We start from the raw sequence: 19020 nt of genomic DNA on the forward strand, positions 1-19020 counted from the left end.
GAGTCCCTGGCGAACTGACCCCGACGCGCCGATTTTTTAATAAATAAAGAGACTTGTCTTCGTGTTTCTTATTTTCTTCCTGTCCCTTTTGTCTCTTTGTTTTAGTGTACTATGGGGTCACAAAGGCTATTAAGATCATCCACTTTAGCGGATAGAGCGACTGACGGTGATCCACAACCTTCCGTAGATCCACCTCAGCGACATGATGATATCTCAGTATTAACCTATTGATGCTTATTATTTTTACAAGAGTGCAGCAAAACATATTTGTGCATTCCTGCCTCTTCAGTAGAAGCAGAACGTACATTTAGTACCACAGGTCACATCATATCAGAGAGAAGATTAAGACTAAAATCGAAGAATGTAGATATGTTAACTTTTTTGAATAAGAATGATTGGCTGATCAACTCCTTAAAAAATTAAGTAAATAAGTACTGTATTGTATTTTATTTCATCCCTTTTATTTCTTTTGTTTACATGTAAAATTTATTTAAGTTAGAACTGTTTTTTGTATATTAGGATTAGGATACCTATTTCAAATAAAGATATCTACTACTACTCTACTTCTTTTCACATAACAGTATTGTTTTTAAGTAAATTTCAATATAAATAATTTTGTAGTATAGTAACCTATTCCTAGTAACTATTAAAAAATATATAAAATAAAAAAAGAATTTTAAAAAAATTGTATCTTATATTTGTGTGTGTTCTTCTTCTACTTTTCTATTGGCTTGCATACAGGTGCATTCGCCAGCGCATTTGGGTACACTGATATTTTACAATATTTAGTTTTTGTTTCACTTCAAGCTATATTTCATATGGACTATTTATATGTATTCTTGGTGAGGGAGTTAGTTTTAACCAAATTAAAACAAAGGAAATTAAATTTTTTTCGCTCCTAGGCAACACAGAGCATTTCACAACACCCAGGGGTTAGCTCGGATAAATACCCAATAATTTGGAAGGTTAAAAGAAAAAAAGAATGTTTGGCAATATACTTATTGCATTTGTTTATAATATCTATCCTAGTTAATATTTTTGTCATATTTGCATCTATTTACACTCCCGTTTTTGTCATTTCATTGATAAAGTCATAATTATTGGATTTACGAATTGGGCAATGCATAAATATGTGACCTGGATCTTCTAGTTGTCCGCATTCACAGTAAGGGTGAGGGCTTGCATTAATACGGACAGGTGATCAGCAAAATTAGCATGTTCAGTACATAACCTCATGATGCTTGTTAAAAGTCTTCGATCAATGAAGTGAAAGGATTTGAACCAATGATTGTCGGGGAAGTTGGGCTGGATTTTTTGATACCATTTACCTTTTGTTTGAAAAGTTGTTTTTTATGTGTTGTCTTTTCTAGGTTATAGATATAAATATCTCTCTCTACTCTAAGTGACCAAAAAGTACTATTTCTTTTTTGATTCGGATTTGTTTAGTTATCTGGTCTGCCGCAGTGGTATAGTATGGGGTATATGTACATAGTAGATTTGAATAATTGCAAATTTTTAATGTTTTATTGTTGATATGTCCCATAGATAAAGAATATATATTACTGAATAGATAGGAAACTGTGTAGGTTATTTTTGGACAATGCGCCATCTGGCGGCCTTAGGAAAGCAACATCTTTTTAAAAAATCTTCTCGTAATTCTTCAAATATAAAGATTAATTTTGAGGGTTTGACTACAAAAATAAAACAAAGTTGGTTCTTTTTCTACTTTATTTTTTTTTTATAAACATGAATTACATGTATTTAAATGTAGTTGGTTAAACAGTGGCCATTCTGTAGTTTCTATAAATTAAATCTAATACATTATCAAAAATTTTCTATTAATATCGTCGGCATACTGCCAAAAAATCTCATTTTGATGTTTATTGATCAAATGACTTGAATTTATAATATCTCACCCTTAGTAACGTATAGGCACAAATCCAAAATGTAGGGTAATCGCATTTAAAGTTTTGCGTTAGTAGGATTTTAAAGAAAATGCCCTATAACAACGCCTGTGTATTATATAATTCTGAAAATGTTTAAACTACCACCGTAAATCATATATTAAATGTTAGATGTTTTTACAGTTCTAACAATATGTTTTACAAAAAAAAAAACCAAATAAGCCGTTGTATTACTAAACTGTTTGCATAGATATTAGTCTGTATCAAATTCGGTTGATGTTACCTGGTGGACTAACTTTGGTGTCACATTTCATAATAAGATCGCACACAGACGACCATCTCGTTCGATGGTTTGAGAGTAACTGGACGAGTAGGAAATAAAACACTTACTCGCCTCTTAGATATTTGGGACCTACGTTACTCTAAAAAGTGCCCGTATTTCCGATTCAACGAATATGGATTCCCAGCTCTACCAACGAGGAGGTTTGTACTAGGACGATTTTTTGTGGTAAAGATGAACACGACGTTCACCCAAACGCAAATATAACTGAAGAGCCGCTTGAGGAGATTTGGAAGACTCTTCCGCACACTACTTTAGCCAATTACGTCTGGCGAACGACGGGCCAAGCAAAAACCACAATTGCAGAGCCAACATCACCACGTCGAGTCCTCTGTATGTACTTCCTACCTCCCGTGAATGATAGTTCAGCGCGGTTTAATGACTGGCCAAGAAGCCATCCGAAGTGCAAGGAACGGCCACGCGTACACCACCCGCAGTTCCACTATATACACCATCCACTTTAACCCTCCCCGAATACTTGGCTACCACTTTCGTTCCCATCTTCTTTAAACGATACCCATTATTAACAATAGTGCTAAGATCCGCTTTCTCAAAAGACCCTTTGTCGAAGCGTATGTCACTTGAGTCTCCCGAAGCTGGCGCCTTATAGTTCGAGCCACTAGCAGCGATGAAAGAAATAATGTTACATACATTGATAGGCCGTGTGTTCGCATAAATGACAAAAAGAGTAGACGGAATTACAACTTTATTGTTACAAAAAAAATACAAAATAAACGTTACTTAAAATAAAAACTTCTTCTTCTTCTTATATTAGGCCTCTTGACCTGTTCTTAACCGATTTTGAGCTTGTATTGATAGCTGTGAAAACAAATATTTTTGTCGCATATATTTTTATTTTATCAGATGAATTACCAGCTTTTTGTTTCTTTTAAGAATTTTGTTAATATTTTTTATCCAAACAAATAAATGAAATATAAACATAATTTAGAAATAGATCTAGTAAATTATGATCCTCACAAAGAAAAATATTTACTTTATATTCATTTTTAACCAATAACTTCATTACAGAGGTAATGCTTGAATAGTGACAAAGCTAAGGCAACATATTGCTTAATAGAAATATACATTCTTGAAAAATTTTGTTAAAGTTGGTAGACGGTGCAAGCAAAGCTTTAGCAGAATATGCTCTAGCATTTATGACAAAATATTCTGGTTCATTTCTGTCACCTCCTACTAAATCCTGTCGGCACTGTGGGCATATTTTAATAAAATGTAACAGTTTTTTTGGCACAAATCCGGCAACATATGTTAACTTCCCTCGTCTTAAAAGAGTGCTAGAGCCTGATTTATACTTAGGTAACTGAATATCAGGAATTTTAAAAAAGGTCGTTTGCAATAGAACTGGGGAAGTTAACATACGTTTTAAATTGTCCAATCCTTCTAAGTCGTCATTTTTACAATGTGACGAGTAAGAATGGCTAGACAAAAAATTATTCACAATTAATAATTTAAATGAGTTTACAAAGGAAGCTGCATTGGGATTTATATTTCGAACACCATGACTTCTAATAGATCCAAAAAAATTTTTAAGTGGATCTCTTGGTTCATGTGTCGAGTGCATAAAAAGGAAACACCATCTTTTGAAGTTGATCCCAAAGGTACCAAACTCCTTTTAGTGTGTGTACCCAATTTTTTAAAGTAGGAGAAACAATTTTACCTTTCGTGGTAGTAAAAAACTCCATAGTTTGAAAAACTTTTATGGCTTCAACCCAAAATTTTCGATGGGCTGATTTTGATGAAACAGCACATTTTAAATTTTCTGGGTGTTTGAGTTTAAAACCCGTCCCATTTACACTATCAAAAACTTTATCCATAAATAATAAAAATTCACCAATGCTTTCTGCCTCTCTTGGCATGTCCTGGTCATTATTTTTATTACCTATGGCCATTCTCTTCATTACAGCTGCTACATTGTTACTGAAAACTTGGGCAGCTACTGACACTTTAATTTTTTTTTGTATTCTCTATGTGGTGAGCTGTTAATTTTTTACACAGCTTGTAATCGTCATCTTCAGAGTTTTCAATTTCAAATAATTTTGTGAGATGTTCTTATTTTTCTGTTTCAGCACTAACTTTTCGCCACTTTAAGAAATATTTAAAAAAATTATTTCTCACGCCTTTGAGTAAATGTAGAGGATCATAAAGAGGGATCACCTCTTTACCTCCAATAGTGATGCCAAATAATCGATTTTCTTCCCCTTTTCGGATAAAATACTCGTTAGTTTGGGCATACAACTTATTAATGGCTGCAACATTAGCAGCACCTTGGTCACAAATTATAGATTTTACAATTAAACCAGCATTCTGACATGAAATGACGACCTCTTTGATTGTTTTCACAAGCATATCAGTTTTCATCCCTCCTTCATTAAAATAATATGCTAATGGTTGTTTCCACTTCCTGCATATTCCTCGTGCCATAAAAACCATTACTTTATCAGCAATAACTGGCTGCCTTCCTTCTTCACCACCATTGTCTTGAAAGCCATCCACAACATCTGTTTTTTTGTTGTATTGGCTAACCTTACTATCGAATACTATCGATAATTATCGATAGTCGTGACTATCGATAGTTCTCCACCTCTATCAACAACTGTGTTTACCAAGCATTGTGCAGCGTGCAGCCAATAAACAAGAGGGCCAGCCCAATTTCTCAGCAGTGTCAAAATGATAAAGTAATATCCCCAGTTTTAACTAAAATCGAAATGAATGAAAATCGCTAGCGATTGCGACTGTCATGGCGTAGTCGCTTTTAAATTTCGATATCGAAATGAAATAGAACCAGGCTCATGGATACATTAGGTTTGTTCATACAGACAAATTTCCAATCGGTTGGCAATTACACACTGCGCAGGTATGATTGGAAACTGTAAGAAACTAGTTGCAAATTTTAATGCTCTGCGAACAGATAATTTGATCTGTCAATTCTTGTCAAAATTGACAGAAGCCAAACGCGTTCGACAAATGTCAATATAGAAAGGCAAAGAATATAGACGCTACACGTATTGGTTATTAAACAAAGGATTTTTTACTTATATATTTTGAAAAATGGACAAAATACAACAATTTATAATTCTTCCTACAGACCTCGATTACCCACGGTTCATTGAAGAAAATATTTCCGAGAATGAAGATGTGAAAAATCTTATGTGGACAACAAAGTCGACTCTGTTACTCTTAGAAATGTATAGAGTTCAGAAATTTTGTGGGTACAGTGAAAGTAAAAAACTGTAAAAAAATGTGGCGAGTAATTGCAGAAAAATTAAAAGAAAATTTTGGAATATCCACTTCTCCCTCTCAATGTGAGAGTAGTTGAACGGAACTACAAGAAGTTTGTGGACAATAAGAACCAGATAGGAGCAGGCCGGAGAGAGTTTGAGTATTTGGGACCAATGGAAGAGATCTTGGGTAAAAAAAAAATATTTCATCTACAGTTTTATTGTCAACATCAACAAGATCAAATATTTTAAATCCTGTTGACTGAACCCATGGTAGTAGACACGGAAAATGCTTGCCCTTCTAAGATACAAGGAAAACTGAAAGTAGTTAGGAGAAACAGAAAAAGTGCTGGGAAAAATAGCGAAATATTAGAGATGATTCAGGAAAGAAAAACAACAAAGGCGCAAAGAAAAATTAAGTTTTGAAAAAAAAAAGAAATCTGAGATTAGATAATTTCTAATTGTATCAATTAGAAATTAAGAAACAATAGGTGAAAGAAAAGACGAATATTTTAATAAAAGAACAAATATAAGTGCAAAAAGAAACAAATCGGCTTTTAGTTGAAATTTTAAATAAAAGACCAGTGTGAATATTATTTATTGTTATTTATAATTAGTCATTTTTGAACTGTTATGAATGTTTAGTATTAAGTTTTGTGTGGAAAACAGGAATTTTATTTTTAATATATAATGATTTTTCACTCTGGTGTACTTCCTTTACTTTAACTTTATGTTTTTATTCTATCTCTTTTTTTGTTAATAAACTAATAATTCATTATTTCAAATTTTTATTAAGGAAGAGCAAATCAAAATCAAACATTGATTAAAGATGCAAATTGTGACATTTCAGTTTAACAAATACAATGTTTCAGGTGTAATTTGTTCTGAATGAAAACAAATTTTCATATGTTATACATTTTTATTAAATTAATAGAAAAAAACAAAGCAATATTAGTTAAATGGCAGAATATTTACAATTTCATTTCTCCTTTCAAAACCTTCTCTACGTTCAACATTTTCTGCTATTCTTATGTTATTCATGCCTTCCACATAATCTTCAACAACAGCTGCATCATCTGGAGCATCTTGATTTCTGTCTGGAAAATCATCTTCTAGCCCCAGACTGTGCGTTACACAGCAAGCTCCAATGAAATTGGCAATATCATCATCATCCCTTAATTTTAATACAACTGGAAATTTTTGTTTCATTACTTCCAAGCAGTGTTCAACTACAATACGAGTTTTTGATAAGCGATAGTTGGCCACAATATTATTTCAGGGCTTAAGTTATTTAGAAAATATGTCATCCGCTGAATAACTTTTTTTAATGTGCTGATTGATATACAAAATCTATCAGACAGATCCCTGTATGATGTTGCTTCATGACCAGTAAACCACAAAAAAATCAATGTATAGTCCATTACACTTAATTTACCAAATTCTCCACTTTGTTGAAAAAAATATTCTGACCTAGCAAACCTCTCTGAAATTTCTTGAGCAATATGTCTGCTAAGTCTGAAATGCTCCCTAAATTCTTCATCTCGATACTGTGGAATGATTTCCTCTAAATAATTTTCAGTTTTGTGCTTAATGCGACGATTAAATAATATTTCCAATTCTTCATCACTTGAAGAACTAAGTTCATTCTGCTGGAATATCTAAAAAAATTACAAATTTAATATCCTACATTTACAAGCTTGTTAGTTTTAAAGATTGAATTATCCACAAGAAAATTGTTAAGAACATAAACCAAAAATGACGAATGTTGTTTTATTATTTCAATATAAAAAGAATAATAAAAATGTTTATATTTTAATGATTATATACATTTTAAATAGGAATGTACTTCGTTCATGTTGTACTGTTTATTTATTTATGTTCAAAAATTCCGACAACAATAACTATAACCTTCAACTCCAAAATATGGTTATAACACAGTATATACAGCAACGTTATAATAATTTATTCATTTGATTCAACCAATTCGAACTGCATAAGTCTCTGATTCAAAATAAGCAGAAAATCTGCAAACTCTTTTGACTATCACCAACTAATCCACAACTTCAAATGTTTGTTCTACGAACAGATGATTTTAAATCAATAACAGTTTCTTGTTGTTCTGCGAACGCTAATAATGAAACACGCATGCGTCGTGCTGTCGGTGACAGTCGACCGCAGTTGGTACAGTCACTCCTGTACGAACAAACTTATTTATTCATATTAATTATATAGGTTATATCTGTCATATCAAACTTCTTTAATATTAAAATTCAGTTGTACCAACTGCTGAATACTAAACTAGTTAAAAAACACATTAAAAAATCCTAACAATCACTATTAATGTTGTGCAATGATTACTTTTTCAAGTATCGAGTAATTACAAGTACTTTCTGTATAAGTATCAGATACTTTGTATCTGATACTATGATTACTTGATTACTTTTACTGTATGGGAGACAAACGATTACTATTCGGTATCCAGGCGGTATTCGAGATTCGAGAGTACTGATTGAATACTGAACACTTGAATACTTACCATTATTTTTATCTTTATTGCCTGTGAGATGGAGATTTTTAAAAAAATTTTATCGGTATTTTATACAAGGTGATGATTTGGGATTTAAGGGTTAGGTTAGGTATGTACAGTATGTACTATTCTAGTAGGTACATAAAAATGGAATATTATAAATAATTTATTAGTAATGTATAGAAATAAAAATAAATGAAAGAAAATAAAATATAATAAAATATAATAATATAATAAAACATTATTCGTTATTAATAAAAATAAAAATGTATTTAGTAAAACATTTTATTATTTTATATACTTTATAAATTATTTATAATACTCATTCTATTAATTATGTACACAATAGTAGATTATAAATATATTGAGTATATAAATAATTTATTAAGTACATAGTGGGGTGTATTCTGTAACACTTCCGTTAAATTTTAGAGGCCTCTAAAATTTTAGCGTCCGCTAAAATTATTTTTGTATTCTGTAACTTATGCATCCGTTAAAATCATAACCTAAACCGTTAAAACTCCCGCTAAAACAGAATATTTTGGAGGATGTCAAAACTTGTCCTCTTATTTTTAGCAGTCCGTTAAATATTTGATTATTTTTGTTTGGTTAGGTTTATATAATTATTAGTTTGTTATTTATATATTATAGTGCAGATAAACAATTAAAAAAGACAAATGGCTTTTTATGATATATTTGGCGAAGCTTTAGTTGATGAAATTATAAATAATAATGAAAGGTAAGTCTCAGTTTACTTTATAATCCATGTGTTACACCTATAACAAAATTCAATTTTTTTATTCTTTTTGTAGAGCTGAATTCAAATTAAATCAAACAATAATCCGAGATATGAGCAATCCTTTCCAGCTACCCACTTCAACATTTAAAAAACTGTTTAGATTCAATAAAGATGTTGCAAGGATTATCATTGATATGATTAGTGCATATATGCAAGAAGGACAAAGAATATCTGCAATTCCTAAAGAACTGAAGATTTTAGCTACTTGTAAACTTTTATGGTACTGGGAGCTACCAATTATCCTCTGGACAAGGATACAATTTTTCTTTAAGTCAACCAAGCATGAGTCGTTGCATTGATGAAGTGACAGAAATAATTTATAGTAATTTAACACCAAACTGGATAAAATTTCCAATTAATGAGCATTCCAGAAATACTATTTGTAATGGTTTCAGAAATAAATATAACTTTCCACAATGTTTGGGGGCTATAGATTGCACTCATATTGCAATTATATCTCCTCCAGAAAACTACCCGGCCCTTCCATACTATTGTAGAAAAGGGTACTATAGTATAAACTGCCAAATTATTGTGGATAGTGAGTACAATATTTTAAATATGAATGCACGTTTTCCTGGATCTACTCATGACTCTGCCATTTGGCAAGCTTCAAATATTAAAACAAGTAGTTATTAAGGGAGTGGGAAGGGTTTGCTGAAGATCAAAACAGATTACGTTCGTATCTACAGATGCTTTGTATTTTTCACTATCTTGTTTCTTCATTGTTTCAGCCATCTTTGCTTTCCGTTGATGAAGCTCTTGATCAAATTTGGCTATTTTTACTTTTTCTGCATCTGCTGAATATTCTATAATATTTCTATAGGCGTCACATCTACTGCATGTATCTGAGTTTGGCCTATGAAATCTTAGGTTAAATGGCGTATTAAAAATGTCTATAATATGAGAGCTTCACTGGATCCTCATGTAGTTCCTCACATTGTTGAACATATAAGTGGTACATTTTGTTTAAATTCAAATCTGGTGCCAAATATCTTGTATTCAAATTTGAATTCCTTGAATAATATATTTATTTTATATATATTTATATATATATATATATATATATATATATATATATATATATATATATATATATATATATATATATATATATATATTATTATGATTGTTTATTTTGACTTTAATCTTAGTTTATTGAGCCAATAAAAAAGAATTATAACTTATTTGTTATCAAAAGTAAAATAAGTTCGATGGATTCAAAAGATTTTCTAGTTGTCTTTTATCGGGAGAGAAGAAAGGATAAGAATACAAATATATTATATTACAAAGATTTACGTTTCTTTATTTTATATGAACGAATAAAACAATTATCAAATTCTGTCGTTATCTTATCAATCAGCATACAAGAAAATAAATCAAATTTTTATAATAATAAGATTATAAAGCTACATACATTTATATTACGTGAAAACCAATTTTACTTAAAATTTTCTTTACTTGAAACAAGAGACAACAAAACTTTAAACTTTTGATTATCCTAACAAAACCTCAGTTCTTAAATTTGAATGCTAATGACCATGATGTCAAACCGATCCTTCACAGATATAAAATTCAATTGTACAAACACTTACAGCTTATTTTCTTCTTGAGTTGTATGTTGGAACATACCCAGAAAAGTCCAGTCTCCTCAACGATGTGATCTCTCCTCTTTGGCACCTCGGCTCCTTCTTAACGTCTCTGCAAACCTCCTACAGACTACACAAAAAAATACCTGATTCACTTCTCCAAACTCAGCTACTTATTTATGACACCAGGACCTCCTTTTGTCAACTTGATGTCGTGAGAATACTTTCCCATATACTTTATAAAATGCCCACGGTAGATACAAGGACCTCTTTTAATCTACTTGTTATCTCCTTCTGCAAACTATTCACTTCTTTTCGTTACGCCGGTATCCAAACTCACGAACCGCACCCTATCTTGAGACAAACGACTGTTTCCTTTCGATGACCAAAATATAACTAACTCCTCCGGTCTCCTGATCGGCTCACAAATTCCCATTTAAAAACGACCGTCCAATCAAAAGCTCAAATTGTGTTTACCATGATTTTGGAAAAGCCTAATTTCGGTTTCAGAGAAAAACTAAATAGCTTACTTTAAAATTGGTTTTGTCAATACACAATTTATACATATTTCAAAAGATTAGAATATGGTCATTTAATACTCGACTATACAAACAATGAAAAGATTAACTAAGACAGGTAAAATTTCTTCTAATTCTAAACAAAGGTTTTTTTGATAATTTTGTTTGAAACGGAAAAAAATTTCTATTCTTATCTACACTAAATCTTGTCTTAAATTACTATATACATTTTTGTTTGTAATGATATCTTAAAATTTTATTCCGATGGATATTTTTATTTATTTTTCTTTGGTTGGAAAAGAAAAAGTATGACAATATATATATATATATATATATATATATATATATATATATATATATATATATATATATATATATATATATATATATATATTGTTATGATATGTGAATGCGATGTAAGAAAACTACAAGTTGCTCTTATTTACCGGCTAGCTTTATGAAGATAAAAATAATTTTTTTTTTTTTTTTTTAGTTAATTAATTTGTAATATTGATAAATTTAGAAATGCTTTTAATAAAATTTATTGAACGCCTGGAAATATAAAAAAATTAGACAAACATTTATTCTACTCACCTTGTATTCTCTAAATCTCACAGGATACTGCCTTTTTTTTATGCAAAGTGAATCTTTTCTATTATTGATAAAAGAAAATTTCGTTTGTTTATCTAAAGTATAGAAAGAAACGTGCTGTATTTTGAATTTGAATTTTTACTTATTTTTCTTAGAACATGCAGACTCTTAACTCAAGCGAGTTCTGTGACCTGTAGTGCTTGATAAAGAAATACAAAATTATATAAAGCAAAAATCACCACACAAGAAGTTTTATTTTTAATGTACTGTGCAATTATTCACAAGTGATCAATTAAATATTACACAACGATATCTTGTATAATATATAAAAAAATTATTTAAGATTCTTCCAATAAATAAGCCAATACTTAACCGTTTAATACTAATATGAATGGATTTAGATTTATGACGTAATACAATATTGAAGTAAGTATATGAAATTAGTGTTTTGTGAAGTTGCAACAAGAAATACTTGATCTAATACGTGTTTGTTTGTCAAAGTATTTATAACCTCACTTACTATCTTTTTAGAGCGAAAACAAAGGTTTATAATCCTTCAATTTTTAGTTTAATATCGATTAACTGTTTTGTTTAATGATTTTAGTAAGCAAAAGAAACGGCGAATTATATTTGGTTAATATTACAAAAGTGATAATAAAATTTTTGTGAACTTGACTTCAAATTAATTTTTTTCTAACACAAAGATGATTTAGACTGATATAGGCTGTTTAAAAAGGTAAGATTATTTCTAAAGAAATTTCAAAACTTGCGTTTAACTTTATTAAAGTTCACTTTCATCTTTCAGATAATCCCTTCTCTAAAATTTTATGGAAATCTTCAATAACAAAGACTGCATCTTTCAGTGACGTCTTCTAATGGATTAGGGCCGCAAAACTATCAGAATTATCTCTCCAATGGTTGAGAAATATTTATAAGTACCCAAAAATGAATTTTAAATGATCTTCAGTCAAAAATAAACACCAAACGGTCTCTTTATTCAGCGAGAATTCAAATGAGTGGAAAAACTCACCTTTCTGGTAGCTGTTGACCTCTTTATGATGACTGCTAACAATTCCCTTATCGGAAAATATACTGTTAATCTGCAGGCTTTGCTAAAATTTAATCAGAAACGATGGTTTCTTATCGGCAAGGTAATTTGAATATACTTTGTTATAATTCAGGACTTTTTTAAGGTTTTAAAATACTTTTGAAAAATTGTGCTTGCTGAAAAATCAAAAAATTTTTTGGACTCCTCGTAACTATTGATTTTCTATCTTTTATTTTTCATTGCTCCAGATCTCCAAGCATTTTGACAATGTTTTTAAAGATCTGACAGGATTTTTGTATATTTTTGACATTTATGATTTAAATAAAAATATTTTAAATTTTAATAAATTGTTAAATCTTGAGAACTATATTGACTTTTGAAATGAATTGAAACAAATACTAGAGAATTTAAGCTTTCTTTTGACATATAATTTCTACAACAAATGATAATTTAAATATTAAAATTTTTACTAACAAATTTGACATACACCAATTTTAACATGAATTAGTTGCTTTTATTTTGCTTTTATTTAATTTTAAAGCTATCTGAAAGCACTTTTGATATTGAATCACTGAGAATTGTCTTCAGATTACCTGTCCATTAAAGATTATATCATTCTGAACTCTTATTTATGAGCTATATCCTATTTCACCTCCTAACACGTTTTATTTTCCGAGCTCTATCCATGTTAACTGTATGTTTACTAACAAATTGAAACTTCTTACTTTGTGAATAAATGACTTAAATGTTTTATCTGTTTTAGGACTGTTGAAGATTCTATTGACTTGTATATATTAGAATTTGGATTATAATAAAAAAATGAAATTAATTAATAAATACAAATTTATGGTTTTTATTTCCACTCGATCCGAAGTGGTTTGATATTTGCTTTTTGTATCTTTATGTTGTGGCTATATTGGCTTATTCTGTAAGTCTCTCTTACATAAATAATATAATATATATAACGAACAATAACTTAAGTTTAAATCATAATCAATTTCATGATCAACAATTGTTTTTGGTTTAATTTTTTATATATATTTTTTTTTAATTGAAAAGTGTTTATCAACCAACTATAACTCAGTGGCTATAATAACTCACGTATTAAAAGAATCTTATTTCTATTATGCTAAATTTGTTTATAATAAACCAACTGGTTTTAATTATAATAATAATAAAATTATTTTGAAAACATTAATTAAATCTGGTGATACAATATAGTCGTTATTGGTTTGTTACATGTCTGTGAATTCTGCTTATTTTTGCTTTTAGTTTCTTTCTTATTGTTGAATCTAGTTTCAACTATTAAATTAACAACAATAATACAATTGTTTGAGTTAAATATATATGTGGTATATTCAATATTGTCATTTTGTTTTATGTTCATACTATTCATATAAAAAAAACTGTTTAGGAGCTTTAATTTCATAACAATTCTCCAAAAATTAATATTTCATATTTGACAAGTTTCTTGACAAATACCAAATATTCATTTTTCTTTGACTGGCTTTTGCAAGTTGTGTGATTGTTTCTCTGAACGTCAACACAAGTGTATGTTTCAGTGATTTTATGAATGTGTGATGGTTGAAAACAATTAAATTTTTGATTCAGTTGCATATATATGGTATACAATTATGCTGCAGATAGTTTGAATGCTCTCTTTGAAAAAAAATAATAATTAGTTTTGTTCTTTTAATTTTGCATGTGTAAGCTTAGGTCGATTTAGTTTGTTTTATTAATGCATGTTTTATTTTGAATATATACAAAAATATAGAGTTTAAGTTTTATTTAAGCACGTGTGAGCTGAATTTTGTGGTTAGAGTGTAAGCTAGTTTGAATGTGACTTTATTATCATTCGGTTATTTTTAATAAGTTTTCGTTGAGGGTTGAGTTTATATTCTACTTTTGAATCCATTTTATAGTTGTTTTTCTTCCTTGGTTTCTTAGAGTTCTGCTATCTTCGTTTCAAATTTTTCCTCTCCAATCCTTCTTCTGTAATTCCATTCCAAGTTTTATTATTATACTGCATAATTATATCATTATAATCTTTCATAATTCATCATAAATCATATTATATTATATATCATATTCATAATCATAATATCCGCATTATTATTATTATTATTCCATCTTCTGTATCCCATTCATGTCCTTTACTTAATATAAAATATTAATTGTTTCATTTTATAAATATAACTTAAAATTAATAATGTCTTCTTATTTCTTCACTTATTGTTCATATTTGTAAATGTCTTTTATGTTAAAAACTCCTCTAAGATACCCACTCTCAGGATATTTCAATAAATAACTATTTTCTCCATCTTCTGTTTCAACTTCCATAAGGTCCCTCCAATGGTGGTAAAAGTTTGTTACAAATGTTATCTCTATAATTGCTTATCCTATGTGCTCTAATTAATACTAGTTCTCCTTTTTGAAATTTTCGGTTTGTTCTTATCTTCCTTTTGTTTTGTCTTTTCAAATATTTCTCTCCATTCTTGATGATTCTTAGTTTTACATCTTGACAAATTTGGTCATATTCAGGTTCTATTTCTATAATCCAAGGTCTTTCTGGTCTTATCCTTTTCATTAGTAATAGTGGTATTTCATTAGTCACAGTGTTTGGTAACTGATTTATGTATTGTTCTATCCTTAATAAATGTTGATCCCATACAGTGTGTTTGTTTTCTATTGATATTCTTAAAAATTTTATCACTTCTTGAATATATCTTTCCGAAGGATTTGATTGAGGATGTCTAATGCTTGTAAAACTTAATTTGGTTCCATTTCTTGTCATAAAATTTTTGAATCGGTCGTTTTGGAAATATGTGGCATTATCCAGTATGCATTATTTAGGTTTTCCTATTTCTTCAAAATAATTGTTTAAATTATTTATGATAGTGTTAACTTTTGTATTTTTACTGGAATAAAGTTTGATGAATTTTGAAAATAAATCTACGATTACCATGATATGTTTATGTCCATTTCCTTCCGTTTGTATCAAGTCACTCAAAAAATCTATAGCTATTATATCTAAGGGCTCTTGTGCTATTATATTTTTGGGAGTATTCCAATTTGAAAAATTCTTCGATTTTTGTCTTTGACAAGTATGACATCTTCTAGTCAAGTTTTTGATTATGCTTGTATCCTTCTTGGTGATATAGTTTTCTCGAAACATTAGCCATATTTTCTTACTACCCGCGTGTCCATTCTTTTCATGTAAATCCTTCAGTATTTCTTAGGCTAAATTTTTGCTGATGTAATATAACTCTTGCTCTCCAATTCTTTTAATGTAAATTTGATCTTTCAGTATACGTCTTTCCTTTTCTTTCTGTGTTAAATTTTGCTGATCTTCTCTAATGGCTTGTTTTGAGTACATTCCCTCCTGTTCTTTTAATATATTTAATCCGATTTGAATTTTTCTCTCTTCTCTTGTTCCTTCCTCTTCGTTCCTTGTCAATGCATCTGCAATGACATTATCTCTTCCTTTTATATGTCTAATTTCGAAGTTATATTCTTGAAGTAGTAAAGTCCCACGATGTATTCTATTATTAAGCAATTTGTTATTTATGATATTTATTAACGATAAATGGTCAGTTTCAATATAAAATTTTGATCCTAATAAATAATACCGAAGTTTTGTTACACAAAAGAGTATGCTAGCAAATTCCAATTCGGTGACACTATACCTCTTCTCGTAATTTCTGGTTACACGTGACACAAATGAAATAGGAACTTCTTCATTGTCCTGGACTTGTAACAACACTCCTGCAAATTTGTGCATGGAAGCATCTGTCTGTAGAATGAATGGCAAATCGTACCTGGGGTGATAAATTCTTAGATTAGTCCGAAATATGTCCTTTAAATTTTGAAAAGCCTGGTTTTGTTCTTCTTTCCATTTCCATTTTTGATCCTTCTTCAATAGTTGAATTAATGGTAATTCTTTCTCACTCAAGTCTGGAATTAATCGTTTAAAGTAGTTGATTAGGCCTATAAATCCTCGTAAATTTTTCAAATTTTTCGGTGCTGGATAGTTCATTATTTTCTCAATTCTTTCTTCGTCCATAGAAATACCACTTCTGTCTAATTTATATCCTAAATACGTGACCTCTTGTTGATAAAACTGGCATTTGCTTAAGTTAATTTTTAATCCTGCTTCATTCAATGCATTCAACAAAATATTTATGTGTGTTAAATGTTCGTGTGATGTGTGAGAATAAATGAGAATATCGTCAATGTAGTGTATAATAAAGTCTTCGTATTGATCCAAAATTTGATGTAAAGCACGTACAAGAGCTGAACATGCACTTTGCAAACCATATGGAACTACTTTAAATCTATATATTACCCCATCTATCGAAAAGGCTGTAAAATCCCTACTATCTTTATGCAATGGTATCAACCAAAAGCTATGCTTCAGGTCAATTTTTGTAAAATAATTTGATTTAGTTATTTTTCCAAAGATTGCATCTACACTTTGTGGTGCTTCATATTGTGGTGTTGAATATTTGTTAATGTTCCTGGCATCGAGGCATAATCTTAACTCACCATTGCTCTTCTTCACTACCACTATAGGGTTTATGTACTTTGAATTGCTGTTTTCAATTATTCCGTTTTGTAACATCTTCTCTATCTCCTTTGAAACTTCTTTCCGGTATTTATAAGGAATTGGATATGTCTTCGATTTAAAATTTTCTATTCCTTTTACCTCAATTTTATGCATGTACTTTTCAGCTACTCGGTTTTCGGATTTTATCAAACCATCATATTTTTGCAACAATCTTCCTACATCTTCTTTCCATTCTTCTGCACATACTAAATTTTCTTCCAATTCCATTTTACTTTCTTCTGGTTCATTATTTATAAAATTGTAGTTTGTATGATTTTGAATATTGTTAATTTCCTTTATCTTTAATTCCTCTTGTTTTGATTCCTCGTCTTCTGTATTTCCAAATTTCAGTACTTCTTCTTGAATTTGTAAAGTTTTGTTTACATAATCGATGACCATTCCATTTCTGTCCATTTCGTCTGTCCCAATCAAAATATCATGTCTCATGTTTTCTACTATTATGAATTGCATACTATATTCGGTTGTATCAAATAATACTTTTCCCATTATTCCCTTCTTTGCTTCATATAGTTTTTTGTTGTTTGCACCCACTAGATTAACCTTTGGAATTGAATAACAATATTTTTGAAAATTTAATTCATTAATAACTTTATTGTCAATTAGTGAAACTTCAGAACCCGTGTCTATTAAAATTTTAACTTGTTTTTGAAAGAATTTACCCTGAATTAAAATTAACCCTTGCAAATTTTGATTTTTCTTTTCTTCCCCAAATTTTATGAACTCCCTTGGATGCTCATAGTGACATACGGCCGCATTTAGCAGGTGCTTTATTGAAAATTTGGTGATTGTGAATCTGTTGTGTATTGTGTGTCAAAGGGTTGTGATGGTGATGATGTGTTGAGTGTTTCAATTAGTGACTCTTGTTGACTGACGTCGGTGTATGATTGATGGTGACTTAGAAAATTCACTTGTCTTTTTTGGTTATTTCTATTTATATCTTCTAGACTTCTAGTGTTATGGTTTCGATTGTTTGTGTAGTTTTGATTTGACTGTTGTTGTGAATTGTTTGTCTGATTCTGTTGAATGGCACTGTTTGAAAATGTGTGATTCATATTGCCATTGGAGTTAAAGTTTCTGTTGTTATCATTGTAATTATTTCTGTTAAAATTTCCGTTGTTTTGATTATTGTAATTACCGTTTTGATACCGTCCATTATTTCCATAGTTATTGTTGTTAGTTTGATTGTTACGATTATAGTTTTGGCGATTAAAGTTCTGATTATTTTGGTTGCGGTAGTTATTATTATTATTCCTAAAGTTCGAGTTATTATAGTTGTTGTTACCATTATTTTGTCTATAGTTATTGTTAAAATTACGATGATTATTGAAATTATTGCCGTTCTGATTATTGTTTCTGCTGTAGTTATTGTTCCCATTGAAGTTGTTATTATTATTATTATTATTTGCTTGGTCATTGTTTTGATACATGGGGTTTCGTTGCTCATGCATCATCAAAAATTGGCACAGTTTGTCTATTTCTTTAAAGTTGTATAACATCATGATATCTTCCAATGTCCGATCAAAGTGTTGCACGATACAACCCACAATGTATTCTTCGTTAAAACCACAGTCTAAGTATTGAGCTGTGCTGTAAATTTGCATGGCGTACCGGTGGTATGACATGCTACGATTTGGGTTGTATTTGCCACTTAACAGCTCGTTTTTGATTGAACGCTGTTGTGCTTGACCCCAGAAATATTCACTGAATTTGGTCGCAAAGTCTTCCAGATCCACCAACTCATTTTCTTTGTTCGAAAACCATAGTAACGCCTCATCTGTCATCTGGTTTCTGATGAATTCTTTAAAGTCTTCGAAATTTCTGTAAGATGCATATCTGTGCCT

This window comes from Diabrotica undecimpunctata, unplaced genomic scaffold, assembly GCF_040954645.1.
Source record: "Diabrotica undecimpunctata isolate CICGRU unplaced genomic scaffold, icDiaUnde3 ctg00000592.1, whole genome shotgun sequence".
NCBI lineage: Eukaryota > Metazoa > Arthropoda > Insecta > Coleoptera > Chrysomelidae > Diabrotica > Diabrotica undecimpunctata.